This window comes from Taeniopygia guttata, chromosome 1 (assembly GCF_048771995.1).
Source record: "Taeniopygia guttata chromosome 1, bTaeGut7.mat, whole genome shotgun sequence".
NCBI lineage: Eukaryota > Metazoa > Chordata > Aves > Passeriformes > Estrildidae > Taeniopygia > Taeniopygia guttata.
The window spans coordinates 16,469,425-16,483,993 of NC_133024.1; the positions used below are offsets into that span (position 1 = coordinate 16,469,425).

Sequence of the window (14,569 nt, forward strand, 5' to 3'; positions counted from 1 at the left end):
AAGGTAATATATAAAGCAACAGAAGAGCAAAAAAAAATCATGTTGGCACAGATTCTCAGCTCCCTGTGTGGTGCTTCATGGCCACAAATCCTATTAGCATTAATCACAGGAAGAAGATGGGCTTTCTCACACCTCTGCTCTGCGAGACAGAGCCTGCTCTAAATCTGAGAATTGGAACCTCACCGAGAGGAGAGGGTGAAGGATGGGTGCAGACCTCCCCTATTCACCAGAACACTGAAGTTTGGAGTTTGTTTCCTCCCCTGGCTTCCCCAAGCCCTGCACACCATCAAGCAGCCATCAGCAAGGTGAGAAGAGCAACAAAATCCCAACAGCAGAGCTGAGCTGCCACAGCCCATTACCTCCTGAATCATGCCCAAACTCCACTGAATAATTACAGCAGCACCGATGGGCTGTGCACTCACTGCTGGGTTACAGCTCTGCTCCATAAAACTTTACAATGTGTAAGGAAAAAATAAATGCTACTTCAGGCAGGAGCATTTCTCTTCTGTGCGTGCAGCAGACACAGCCTGCATTGGCTGAGGTTTGAAATGGATACAGCACAAATTTCCAGGAAACTGGCCAAAATCTGACACAATGGATCTCTGGAACAGGCATCCAGCAAAAGTCTTACTTGTGAGTATTTGCAGCTGATATTACAATCACCTGGCTATCACGGAGCTACTGTTTATGCAGATTCTTTATACTGGAAATAGCTCCATGTGCTTATCAGCAGATGAGCCAGAAAGAAAATCCCTGCTTGCTGGGATGTATTTTGAAGAAATTAACTCAAAACAACAAACAAAAAAGAAATAATATTAAAGCCAAAGCTACACATCTGGAAAACTAGATATATAAACAGTATATCTAATTCTAATTGTGTAAAAAAAAAAAATTCACAAAGCTGAAGTCCCCACCTTATGACACATTATATATACTTTTAAAACTACACTTCTGTTCAAATAGTAACATTGATTTTCAGAGCTAGGCAAACAGAATTTCTCAAATACTGATTCTGGTAATTTTAGGTGTGCTTTTGTGCTGTGACATAATCACAGATCATCCTCTTTATTTGCACAATGTCTTGGAAATACGTGAGGAAAATTAGAAGCAAATACTTTTATCTGTTGACTAAAGGTATTGAGCAGTGGTGTCTGCTGCCTAACATTCAAAACTCAAAATTAGCTGTGTGAATATTCTGCCTCCTAAAATAAGTACACTGTATCAAAATACATAGATTTGTTCAATTTATGTTCTTTCTTCTGCAGGATTTTTTGAAAGAACAAGCGTGGTCAAGTAACGTTTCATCCCTACCCCTGCTGTGGTATTTATGCTTTCCTACCCCTGGGCAGCAATGCTGGGTTAGCTTTGTAAAATGAACTCCAGTATATATACATATTTTTGCTCATCACAGCAAATCCCAGACCAGATTTCCTGCTGGTATAAGTGGGCTTAACATAACATTTTTCTCTCATTTACATCAGCCGGTAATTTGGGGCTGTGGTATGCACAAAAACTACAAATGTACACTCAAAAACTGATTTCTGGAAGGTTTCCCACTGAGAACATTTACCAAATGTTGGGATTCCACAGGAATTTCTGAAATCAGTGAGATTTAAGCAGCTGCTTTAATCGAATGATCCTTTGAAAACAAGAAATGGATTGCAAAATTTTGCTGAACAGGATACTATTACTACTACCAATAATAATAATGGAGTAGATAGGAGTTTCCTACCTTACACTGGTAAGAAACAGTGACGTTCAGCAATTAATTTCCTGTTGTTGTATCTAAATAGATGTAAAACCTCAGCTGGGCAATGAGAAATCATACTGCTGGAAATTGAACAGGCATCTGCTCTTGTACCAGTCCTATTGCCAGGTTGTAATACCCATTTAATATGCATTTAACAGCTGAATTACTGCCATCAAATGCTTCCTAAATGCCACAAAACTTACTGTGTACAGACAGATCAGTTCTCACTTCACCCAGGTACACTGCTCAGCCTGCTGACAACAAAATTGACCTCTTAGAGTTACGTGCACTAAACTATTATTGATATTTTCATTCTATACTTGATGCTCTGTTTCCTATATAATTGTAGATATTGGTCAGTGGGCATTGAGTCTCCCAGGAGGATGAGGAACAATTGAGAGAGGTTCAGAGAGCCACAAAAAGAAACATCCTTAAAGAAGCTGAAGATAGGTTAATTGAATTGATTTTGCTTTCCAAAGAAGAAGAAGTTGGGGGCAAAGATGATCACAGTAACTTTTGTCTTCCTGTTACCTAATCTCACAGCAGGGTCCTCTTCAGTCTAAAACACACAAGGATGAACCATGTCCAAGGCTTTGAGCTCAAACACAGATAAATGTAGATAAGAAATAAGACCCAAAGCTCAAGCTGCAAGCTCAATCAATCACAACAAATTACTGTTTAAAGCAGCTTCTCTTTCTTTGCAAATCCGTGAATCAATATCAGGGTTTTTTTCAAGGTTTTAAGTTCTGTAATCTTTTGTTGTGGAGTTGGTTCATTTTTGTGGGTTGTTGTTTTTGTTTTTTTTTTTAATTGTTTCTCTTTAAAGATCACCAATTTCAGCCACAGTTCCTGGGCTCAAAGCAGTCTGTGAGAGTGCTATTACTTCAGCTGGTAAATAAACAAAAACTTGGTTTGGGAAGACTTAAAATTTATAAACCTACCAATCCACTGTGCATGTATTTTGTGTGGTGACAGACTCCCAAGCAAGATCAGAGCCACACCTGGGAATTCACAGCACCTTTGGAAAGAAAATCCTATGTTCCAAACAAAATGTCCAGAGATAAATCAGGCTTCATGTTGAAGGTAGAAAAATGCACAGAGGAGACACAACTTTGACCAAGGTGAATCCCAGCTTTCCCAAAGACAGGCAAAAGTCTGCCCCAAAATATGAATCAATTCAGTGTTAACACTGGTGTCGTTTTCACTTTTATTTTATCAGAACTGATTAGACAACCTTAGGTTGTGTTTGGAGGAATCAATGCTGTGCAAGGACAACAGAACCTTCTACATCCCTTCATTTGACTGTCTGGACAATTTAAAATACAAAGTAGGAAAACCAAAGCAAACAAACATACAAACAAAAAAACACCACACCTTGTAACAGAGTTCTACCATTTCTGAGCTTCAGTTTGGAAAACCCTCCTTTTAACCAAAGGGATCAATTGAAAACATAAAACATTGCTTCAGCAAGTACCTTTCTGCCTATAATCCCAAAGTGTCATAAAAGTATTATCTCCACCCTTCTGCAAAGACCGAATCTGCAAAATCAGGTATTTCTATGAAATATCTTTTGAAATGTCCCACTGCATTGTTGTGCCAAAGGACAGTGGATCAATTGACTTTTAGGCCAATACCCTATGTGTTTTAACTCTTGAGTCAGGAGCAGAAATTAATGATTTATTTCTCTTCTACAGCATTTATTTTCACAGTCAAGGAAATAAGATTTGTAGTGCCAAGATGCTGATAGTGTGGAATAAATATATTTATGTGTTCTTGTAATTATATTTATAGTATACCTGAGGGATTCCAACTCTGCAAATAAATCTCGAAATTTTCCACACTATGAAAACAAACAATTCCATAGTGGGAATAAATGGTGTGTCCCACTACAGAATGCTTTTCCTTAAGTCAGTAAAATGGTCTATCAGTATCAACATTGATACAGCATTGTCCTGTCAGACAGCAATGGACAAGTTCCATCAAACGGTGGCAAATTGTGGCTGCCATGGCCTTGGGGCAGGGGGAAGGAAGAGCAAATGAAAAGAGCTGAAGAACACTGCAGTTTCTTCTGCCCATTTCCCTCCTCTGCACTGTGCAAATCCATCCCAGCTCTTGAGGGAACAAGAGCAGCATCACATCTGAGATTAAACAGAGGAGGGACAGACAAGGCTGTTTGCCTCCCCACAGGTTTTGGGGCAAGCAAGTCTTGTTGATTTTCTGCCATGCACTATTAATCTTAACAAATTCAGCAAGGCAACTATCAATTTAAACAAATGTAACAGTGAGAAGAATTAATCCTGAGTTTAATTTCATTGCCTTCCTTTGGTGGCATCACTTCAACAGCAGCCAGGCATCCTGCATGATTTAATTGCATTTATCCTCACAGCAACCTTGTGGAGAGGCAAACACCATTATCCCTGTTTGACAAGTGGGGATCTGAAGCACACAGAAACGGAATGACCTGTTCAAGGTCACAGAGAAATCTGTTGCAGCATAAGCACTAAATCCCAGATTTGCTGAGTCCTTTGACAGCACAATCCACTCGAACTCCCTGCTACTGGTGCTGGCAATTCTTCCTGAAAGGACAAATTGTATTTGCCTTTTAATTGCCACAAATGTTTCCTTCGTGCTGAAAAGAAACCGGGCAAATTGCACGAATCAAAAATACACCAGGAAAAAGAATCTGACCTGAAGTATTCCACACAGGACTATAAACACAAACAAAAATGAGAAATCTTTTCTACTTCATAGAGGCAGTGTTTTCTTCTTTCAAAATATAAACTTCTCGCTGGCAGCAGTGCAGCACAAAGAGATAAAACATGGCATGCCTTACATACTGGAAAAAAAGGATTTCCTCTCTTTCCTTTTTTTCTTTACACATATTTCATCTCCCCTCTCCTTGTTTCTCCCTTTCCTTTCATGAAGGAAGATAAGTCCTGGCATTGAAGTTACCGGCACCTGTTTCCCTGTTAATTGCTAGTAAAGGCTTTTCTACCATTTCCCTAAGGATGGTGCAGCCCGGACTGAAAATATTTCAAATATTTCAAGTTCAAACAGGTAAGCCCAGCTCTACAGCTGCTGGGACAAGTTTTTCTCTGAGCTATCCTGTCTTCAGAAGGATCTCTCTTCACAAAGCAGCATGGGCTCAACAGAGGATCCTGGGGAGCCACACAATTTAAGGGAAAATAATGTGAATAGCAAAGAAGGTAATTGAAGAGGTAACCAGGTATGTGTGGCAGGGAAGGCAAACATACAGAGGTGAGCTAAGTTAATTTACTGAAAGGTCAGAACAGAATCAGTCTTTTGCTCTCCTTGTGCAAGCAGAAGGGGAGCAGATACCAGGAGAAACGTGCATTGCTATGCAAATAATTTGCTTTATAACTACCATAAAGAATAGGCAGCTTGTACAAAATGTCAAAGGGAGCATGGAGAGCAAAGGGCAGGTGTGGATTAGTGAATAACTGAGGAGATGATGACTAAATGCCATTTTGCCACTGTCCCTTCAGTTATTCTGGAGACATTGTTTCCCTCCCATCCTTCAATCTCCCTCCTTGTAAAATTCAGCACAGTTGTTAGCAGAGGAATCACAACAAAATAATGATGGCATGGTTGTGGAGCACATCAATTTCTGCCAGCAAAAAAAGCTAAATATTATGACCTATAAAGGAATATCTCTAGGCATCTCACATTTTATTCTAATGGCACAGAAAAAAAGAAAAATCTGTTTAAAAATAAAAAAAAAAAAAAGCGACATCCCGTTCAACTGCCGCATGATCAGTGCAATTGTACAAACCTCCCCTTCCAGCCCTTCAGAGCTCAGATCCCTCATATAAGTAGGGCCCATAAATACTGGAATTTTACATGGACTAGGATCAGTGAATTTATTGACATTTTCTGTGCACTACTAACCCTTCTAAAACCAGGTGAAACAGAGGTAATGTCAGCAATGATCATGGTTTTTTAATGTTCAAACTTCCAAAAGTTTGCCATTGGAGGTGTGGAATCTGAGTAGGGAGATTTAGCATTTATCTTAGTAAAAAACCAAACAAAACCAAAACAAACAAACCTGATTTGCTGTACCCCTTTTGTGAATGGCTTTGAAATAACTCACAGAATTGAGGGATCCATAAATAACAGATTTTGAAAATAAGAAATCTTAAAACACACATGCCCCCCACCCACTATCTAGATTTGCATTATTAGAAGACTGAAGCAAATAATCTTTTCCAAGGGAGTGGCTACAAATTAAACTTGCAATTTTTAAGAATGCTTAAATTCCCCAGGGGAAGAATATAAAGCTCCCCAGTGCATGGGACATCCCCCTTAGCTCATTTCACAGCACACATTCCCATTAGCTGGCACTGTGGAATACTCTCCCAGAACTACAGATTTATGCACTTTTGGCAGGGGAGCCATTCAGATTTGGTAAATCTCTCCCCTGATGTGACATCTTCGGTGTCAACTCTTCTGCACTGCCTTGGCCAGCAGATTCCAGCAGGATCTGACTCTGCTGCTTCATTACCCCCTGGGATGGGATTTACCCTAAATTGTGCAGCAGCCAGGTTATAGCGAGGCGAGAATCCATCAGTTGTTATTGCACTCATCTTGATGCTGACCTTTAAGCCTCTCTTGGTGAAGAACACACACTTTTTAGGCTCACTGAGCTTTTCTTTTCAATCTAGAGGTGAAACTTTGTTGTGGAGGTTGACTGTACTTTGGTTTTTGTGAAAAGAAAACATTTACTTTTTATATTGAAGAAACGTACTGGGAAAGGGCTGTCATGCTCTTTAAATATGAAATTCCTTCCTTAAATATGAAATTCCTTGCCCCAAATTGCTGTTGCTGCTCTCCAATATCCACTCATTTTCTTATGGGGTTTCTTTCCAGGTTCTGCAGGAAGGATAACTGAACTGCCCTTGCAAAATTAAAAAACAAACCACAAAACTCATGTATTGTTGTTTTTTGTTGGCTGGAGGCATATGGGAGGACATAGCATATTTTATCCCTTCAAAGATTAGAGAGTGTTTTATCCATTTCTGTGTAATGTAGCTTTCTGGCTGCATGGCACAGGATGCAGGAATAGCACCACAAGAAAATCTAGGAGCACATTGGCAGTCTCAGAAAGAAATTCTGCTTTGTTAGCCTGGTACTGATGAAAAAAAAAATAGTTTTCCAAACCTCTTCTGCAACTCATGGTGCTTGGAAACTTCTGAGGGGAGAAACTGGCATATCACTCCTCCAGGAGCACTGATACTTCCTCATGGAAGTCCCAGGGAAGCAGCCTCCAGGACACTGACTTCATTCCTTCCATTCTGCTTTCCCCTTCACTAATTCCAGGCAAAACTGAAGCCACAGCTTCTCTTCATGATGAGAATGCCCTAAAACACCCCAAAACTAAGGGAAAGGAAGGAGACTTCTACCAGGTTACTTTCAATTCTTTCTCCTAGATTGAAGAAGAGATTCTTGTTCCCCTTCACTGCTATCATTGATTTGATGTCAATGCCCATCAGGTGCTCCATAGATAACCTCCTCAGTTCTCCAACTGCCACTGGGACATGCAAAAAACCACCCAAAACAGCAGAAAAGAAGGCAGAAAAGGAAACATAAGAATCTGGCTGGCACCTTAATTCCTCCTTCAAGTAACCAAACACTTGTCTCAATAAATCTCATCTGTTCCAGAGCATGGTATTTTTCAGCCTTATTATTTCCAATATTTTACCTGCCATTCCTGAATGGCTGCTCAGAAACAAAAGCTTGTCCTTGAGAAGCATGAGAAAGTTACTCTATTTTCAGTCTGGATTGCCTCCTAATATAAGCACTGAAACGCTGGGAATAATGCAAACTCTCCAGTAAAACATGATGATAGAGTATACCTAGAAATATCTCAGCTTAATAGGTGTTGTGCCATTAACAGTGGATTTTATGGAAGCTAGTAGATGTAAATCTGTCAGGCAGACAAAGATTTACAGTAATATCCCCTGCAGTGGATGGTTTTCATCACATTTAGGACTGTCAGGCAACTCGTGGGTTTTCCTCCATCCCTTTAGGCATGAAGGCCCCTTCATTTTATTTAGGAGCTGGGATGTTCACCTTCAGGCATTCTGCACTGCCAGAGGAAACTCCAATTCCTTGTCTCTTTTTATGGATGGAAGCCACAGTTCAGGTGACTTTACACATCCTCATTTCCAGAGAACTTTGCTCTATGTGCTGGACATTAAACAGACAAGACCCAACCTTGCATTTACAAGGTTAAAGCACTGTCTGCACTACAGTGCCTGCAAGTTCCCAAAAGCAGAGTGAAAAAGCCCTGCTTTTCTCCCAGGGGGACAGCAGCGGGGTAAGGAGGCTGAAAACCTTTTTGGCAGCTCCAAGAGGCAGCCTGGAAATTATCTATGGGATGCATCCGTAGCAGAGAAGATACAGGGAACAGAAATAGGGGTAGCTGTGACTCTACCATTTAAATTTGAGGTTATGGCAGGGGAACTTGATGTCAAAGACTGAAAATCCACTTTGGGAGTGTGTGATTCCTTCTGCTGAGCAGAGCCTTTCACGCAAGTATTCACACAAACACATCAGAGCTCTGGAGAATTTCTCCAGCATGGTGAGAGATGCCTTTCTTGGGGTTAAAGAGGAGTTTCAAACAAATCAAACTGCAATAACAAAGCAAAGCTCTAATTATACCCCACTATTTCTGCTCTCTTAACCGTCATCAGCGGCATAATGAGCAAAATTACATGATGCACCACAGGCAACCCAACTTTTCAGCACTCATACTCAAAAAGATGAAACCTCTGGCAATCAGTGCTAAACACAGAGTCTGACTGTGCTAATAACTGAGGTAAAGTATCTCTGTACCATAACACTCCAGATCCAGCAAATCTCAAGCCTAGAAACTCCTCAAAAGCTGAGCAATTATGGGCTTAAATCTACTTCTGATCAAGAACTTGAAAAGCACCCGGTGTCCAAAAGAAAGCCTGTTAGGTGCTTCTTGCAGAGAACCCCTGATCTGCTTCAATCTTAATTAATCCTTCCAGCTGGGAAAAAAAACAGCAGCAAAATACCTGCATCTCAGAGGTTTATTCACAAAACAGCATCTTTCCCAACCAGCCAGCATCATGCCATTCCTAAAAACTCAGTTTTGGCACAAAAGCCCGTAAATAATTCACCAGCAACACATTCTGAATGACACTTACCAATTACCAGTGAAACATAGAGCACATTCCACTGCATCCTGTGGTACTGAAACTTATAACTGAAATTTCCATGTGAAAACTATCTGCAAGATAAATTCAAATGCACAGACGTAGCAACATTTAAACTAAATTAAAACACTTTGCAGTTTTCCTTTCCGCCACTCTAATGGGCCTTCCATTTAAAGGCTTTTCCTCTATTAAAGTTTCACCATTTCAAATCCTGCCTTGCCCACAGCCTGCCAGGCATTTCCTGTCACCTTCACAGTGTCCCAGTGTTATTAAGCCAGGACTTATGGATTGCAAGAGCAGAAGAGGTCATCACAATCTTGAATCTTACTCTCTGCACAATATGGGTAAAGGTAAAGACAACAAGTGACAGCAGCTCTGCTTCATGCCTAGAACTGGTTAGCTCCAATAGTTAATTACATTTACAATTAAAAGTTTGTTCTTTATTTTGATTTTTGTAATTGTCTTAATTGCATTACTTGAATTCTACAGTGTCTTTGTCATCCACCAGGCCTCCAGAGACCAGCAGCTTCTTTTTACAGCCTCAGCAACTTTGCTTCCTCTTCCTCCCCTGAAAATAGCTTTATGACAATGTTTGCAATGAGAATTCTTTGAAGGATCGTCATATTTTAAGGTGCAATTTCTCAGGAAATTTTGGTTCCCTTTCCACTATTTTGATTCATATGAAGAACAATTATTCAATTAACTCTTTGTCAAATACATTCACAATTACACACACAGAGAACTTAGATTGATTTCCCTAACCATGACTCCATCCTACCTATATTGGAAAATGTGTTTGGACAAAAGGTGTGGAATTCCTGATGCAATCTGGAAGGAATTATTCAATCAAAATCTGTTTTTTCTTGCTTCAGGCCCACAATTCTAAACACAGCATCAGATGTCCTAGAAAATAACTATACAGAATTTTATGAAATTATTCACAAAAGGAAAAATTTTTTGACACATGCCTATATAAAAAACCCAACTGGGGTCACATACCCATATTAAAGAAAAATATGCATGGCTACTCAAAACCAGTCATTCAAACATGGATATTCCATAAACATTGTTATATTCTATGCCTCTTCTTCAGCATTTTTCCTGGGATGCTCCTTTAAGCCTCCTGAGATGGAATATTTTGCAATTTGGGCCATTTTATTGTTAGGAGATGGCCACAAAAATGTGAAAAGTCTCCAGTAACTTTATGCTTTCCTAAGCAGCACCACTGAAACCAGCAGATCCACCCATAATTAAGACACTGTGTGACAAACTGAAAGTCAGCATTTTCTGAACTATATGCATATTTTCCCCGCATTTTGAAAATTAGGATATAAATTCATTTGAAATGTGTACACTACATGTTCTGCTCATGATTCAGCTTCACATACCTGTAATATTTTAAATGGCCCTGCCTGAGTTCCCCCACAATCTGTAGGAGTGGAATTCCCTTAATTCCATATATTTATTTGCATAATCTATTCTGCTATGTATTGTAGCCAAGTAAAAATTTCCTCCCCTGCTTAAACTACTTTCTTTGTTGGCCTGAAAAACTCAAGATTTAGGGGAAGGAAAGCAGGGGCAAGGAAACCATAAGAAATTAAAGAACAGGAAAACAATCCTTTCTACACCTTTGCTCACAAGAATAAACCTTGTCGCTCTCTGAATTTTGCCAAAAACACTTCCTTAGAGAATTTTCTCCTGTGATTCCATCCCCTGGAGCAAAAATGACAGAATAAATACAGGGCAGCTGCTGGGATTTGTTGTGCTGTGTCCCTGGAAAGCTGCAGGAGCTGATGGCTGTGCCCAGGGCCCCTCAGGAGCTGCAATTTCTCAGTTTGAGTCCCAGCTCTGCCTTGCTGCTGCCCTAATCAGTTCCTGGAGCTTCACACACCCTGGGAAAACTGTCTGCTGCAGTTACCCAACAGGTAATGCAGAAAACATCAGTGCAAAATAAACGTAAAGCACATCAACACTGGGAGGGCAGGAGGAAGCATTCAGAATGCTTTGGTAGAGGTGGATTTGTCTTTTTCTTTTTCCTTGCTGCTCTGTCATTGTCTTTTTCTGGCTGCATTTTTATTTCAGAGCAGTGCCAGGGTTGCTCTTACCCAGCTGAAGTGCAGGGATCACTTGGGGAGCTGTGGAACTTGGTATTTTTGCATGGGTCACGAGTGCTAATTGCAAACCATGACTTGATGCACTGGGAAGAGCAAGGAAATTGAAAGAACTGGAAATAAATCAACCAGGAAACTTCAGCTGAGGGGAAAAATAAACAATTTCACGCACACAAGCTTTACAATAACTATGAATTCTTTCAGATTCCCTTTCATAGCCCTACAAACAATTTTCACAAGTGCCTTTTGGTCAGAGAAAGAAACTTCATACCTGGTGTAACCTCTGTAAGTGCTCATCTTTTACTTTTCATATAACTGTGTGGACATTCAAGAGACATCTTAATAAAGCAGGGATTTATGAAGTCACCTTCCAGCCACTAAAATCTCAAGAGCATTCATCCAGGACCTTGACATTTTTATGTAGCCAGCAGTGAGATTATGGCTGTATGCTTGGCTTCAAATCTTTTACTTTAAAATAAAATAAATCTGAAAAAAAAACCAAAAAACACCACAAAACCTATGGATCAGCATAAGGAAGATGGTGGATGGCCATTTCATTCTTACTTTGAGATTCACTCAAAATCTCAAAAAAAGTATTTAAGTATTATTTGGGGTTTAAAAGAATCACAAAAAACCCCAACAACAAATCCCATAAAATAAAGAATAAAACACAATGACTGTTTAAACTAGAGAGTGCAATGATACAGAACAGCTTACTATTGTACAGGTATTTGCTGTATCACATCACCCAGCTTGCAAATAAAGATGTTTATAGTATTATAAATACAATATATTATAGTATCTATAAAAATATAGATATTTATAGTATCAGAATTGATCTCATAGCCAGCAACAATTTCAACCTCTGTTGGCTGATCTCCACCCTTTGGATCATACAGCCACATTTCATCCACCTCCCTGTCTGCTTTTCCAGCCCATATCTCACCAAATTAGCTACAACTGGTGACCCTCTCATTTAATTCCAAGAGGTGCTTGGGGGAAATGGGTAAGCAGGAAAATCCTGCACAGGCTGTTCCCAGTTACCTTCTCATTCTCCATGTGCCTGGAGATGGCTTCCAAGGCTGCCCCACAGACTTCCCAGTGCCTGGAAAGGGCATGAACAGTTCTGTAACTCTCCAGATCTTTTTTCCCTTCCTGATATCAGATGTGAAGTTCTCCTGAAGAAAATTCCCAATCAGCACAGCCTTCCTAAGATAATCTATAGCACCTTTGCAGTGGGTGCTGCCTCAGCAGCTCTGGATTCATCCCAGGGACTTGTCAATGTCCCAAATTCCCCCCACAGGGATCACTTTGGGACAGCAGAAGCACCTCCAGAGGGAGAGGGCTCACCTCCCACCCCTCTCCCTTCTGGACAAGAGCCCAGCTGCTCAGGAAGCAAAGTGTGGCTGTCTTTACATTGCTCTTCAATTTGATAAAGCAGGACAGGTCAAGGGAGGCAATTCAGAATGGATAAAGTTCTTCACTTAGCCAGAAAAGCAATCACATTTATTTCTCCCTGAATTTGTCATGAGGATCCAGAGGGCCTGAAGCCACACTGCCACTTGAAAAGCACTGGTGTGCCAAAATAAAGGCACAAGGAGCTCCCTGGGGGATATATTAGGGTCTTGTTCAAAACATGGATTTCTGCTGCTCTGCTTCTTCAAAGGTTCATCTCTTTCCCACTCCAAAAAAAAGCAGATTTGGGATTGCAAACAGAAGGAACAGCACTGGGGCAGGGGGAAAAATAGGGAAGAAAATGATTAAAATAAGAGCTGTCCTCCTACTACACACAGGTAACACTCTGACAGCTTCTCCAGCTATAATGTCATATAAAAAGCATTCTGAATTAACTTCAGACCTTTTTAATTTCTGATTTCAAATTAAACTTCCTCTAAATGCCCACCCATTTTAAGAAAGACAATTTAATTAATTCCCTGAAGACATATTTGAAGAGACATAAGAGCCACCCCCTTAAGGATTGGCAATAAGTGTTCAGCCCAAAATGGGAGACAAGGAGAAAATACCCACAGAGGATATTAAAGCCTGGCTTGTGTCATCTGAGGTAAACAAAGCATCTAAGAATGAAACTGTCCCAGCAGCTTTAAAGGCTGCTAAAAGATCACCTTGAACACCACTTCAGTGACTCTGAAATTCACAGTTCTATTAATGATAATATCTTAAACAATTTTGCTGGCTTCATGGGGAAGATTCCTTGCTTTAGCCCATGACTCAGAACTAGACAGAGGCTTTGGTAAAGATGGTATCAAAGGAGGCCAACTGCAGAAATCTCCAGGCATCTGAACACCTTCAGCACACGGGAGTTGTCATCTACCAAAACAGCCTGGACATCAATCTCGAGCATAAGAAACCCCACAGACCTGATTCTGGGCTAATAAATCCCACATTGCAGTTCACTGTTCTTCCATTTTTCACATCTGATCTGGATTTTGCTACTCCAGAACCATCAAAGCACCTCATTAAATATTCAAAGGATCGCTAAGCCATCAGTCTACAGAAGGAGCCAAAATTGCATTTGCTTTCTTTTCTTTAATCTCCCAGACCTTAATTGCCATATTGACAAAAAAGAAACAGTTGTTTACCTTCTGAAGTCTCAGGAGTGCCTGCCAAATGAATCCTTTTAAGCAGTGTTTCTCCAGCTCCAGAAACAAGTAAGCAGCATGCAAAGCAGTGAGATACTCCCCTAAGAGGCAGCAAACACACACTGCCTCAAAATTAACCTTGACTATTACAACTTGCCACAGATTTCTTCTTTCCTGGTTCATAGAGCCCAGAGGTTCTTGCTTCTCAGAGCAATCAGGAGACTTGGAAACATAGGCAAAAAAAGTTTTATAACCTAGATGTGTGCAGGGGCCAAAACAGAGTCAAAGTGGTGGAGCAGAATTATCTGAATAATGAGCCCACAGAATCCTAAAGCACAAGAAATATGATTTTGTGTTAGACTCCTGAAAAATATGAAAACAACCTGCACATTGCAAGCACTGTGAAACAGTGAATTGTACTAATTGTCTGTGATGCTGGGTCCTAAAATTAGCCAGTACTGTACAATTTAGATCACCAATAATTTTCCTTCCCCAGACTGAAGTATCACCTACTCTGTAGATGAATTCGCAGGTGTTGGAATTTTGTATCGAAACTGACTTTTGTCTTACAGCTGAAACATTGAAATGAGTATTGCTTCCTGCTAGATGATGCTTAAAATTCAGTTTGCAAAGAAAATTCCATTTATTTCAAAAATGAGGGCAAGTGCTTTGTGTATCATCACCAAACTGGAAGCATGCTTATGGGCTTTAGTCACAATCCCCAATAAACTGAAATACCCTGAAAGATTTGCAGCTTTTACCCACACATTGCCCCCTGTGTGCCCTGAGGTAAATCAGGGTTCAGCAGAGAGTCTTTCCCATTTTGTCTGCAGCAGGAAATACACCCCAAATAGTGAAATAATGAATTGAAGCAGCTGGGCAATGGCAGGAAATTCAAATCAAGGA

The 14,569-nt window shown here is 40.3% G+C and overlaps 1 long non-coding RNA gene across 8 annotated transcripts in view; it reads right to left on the reverse strand.

Annotated features, from left to right (window-relative positions):
* LOC115493533 (uncharacterized) overlaps positions 1-14,126 on the reverse strand; it is a 120,998-nt gene extending 106,872 nt beyond the window's left edge. Inside the window, exons 1-3 of one of the 8 annotated variants that reach the window (XR_012053824.1) lie at positions 13,664-14,126; positions 12,108-12,241; positions 11,335-11,549 (exon numbers count right to left, since the gene is read on the reverse strand). This is a non-coding gene — a long non-coding RNA (uncharacterized lncRNA). The remainder of the gene's footprint in view (positions 1-11,334; positions 11,550-12,107; positions 12,242-13,663) is intronic. The other 7 variants (XR_012053827.1, XR_012053822.1, XR_012053828.1 and 4 more) reach the window with 7 other exon arrangements.
* Positions 14,127-14,569: the final 443 nt, after the last annotated feature.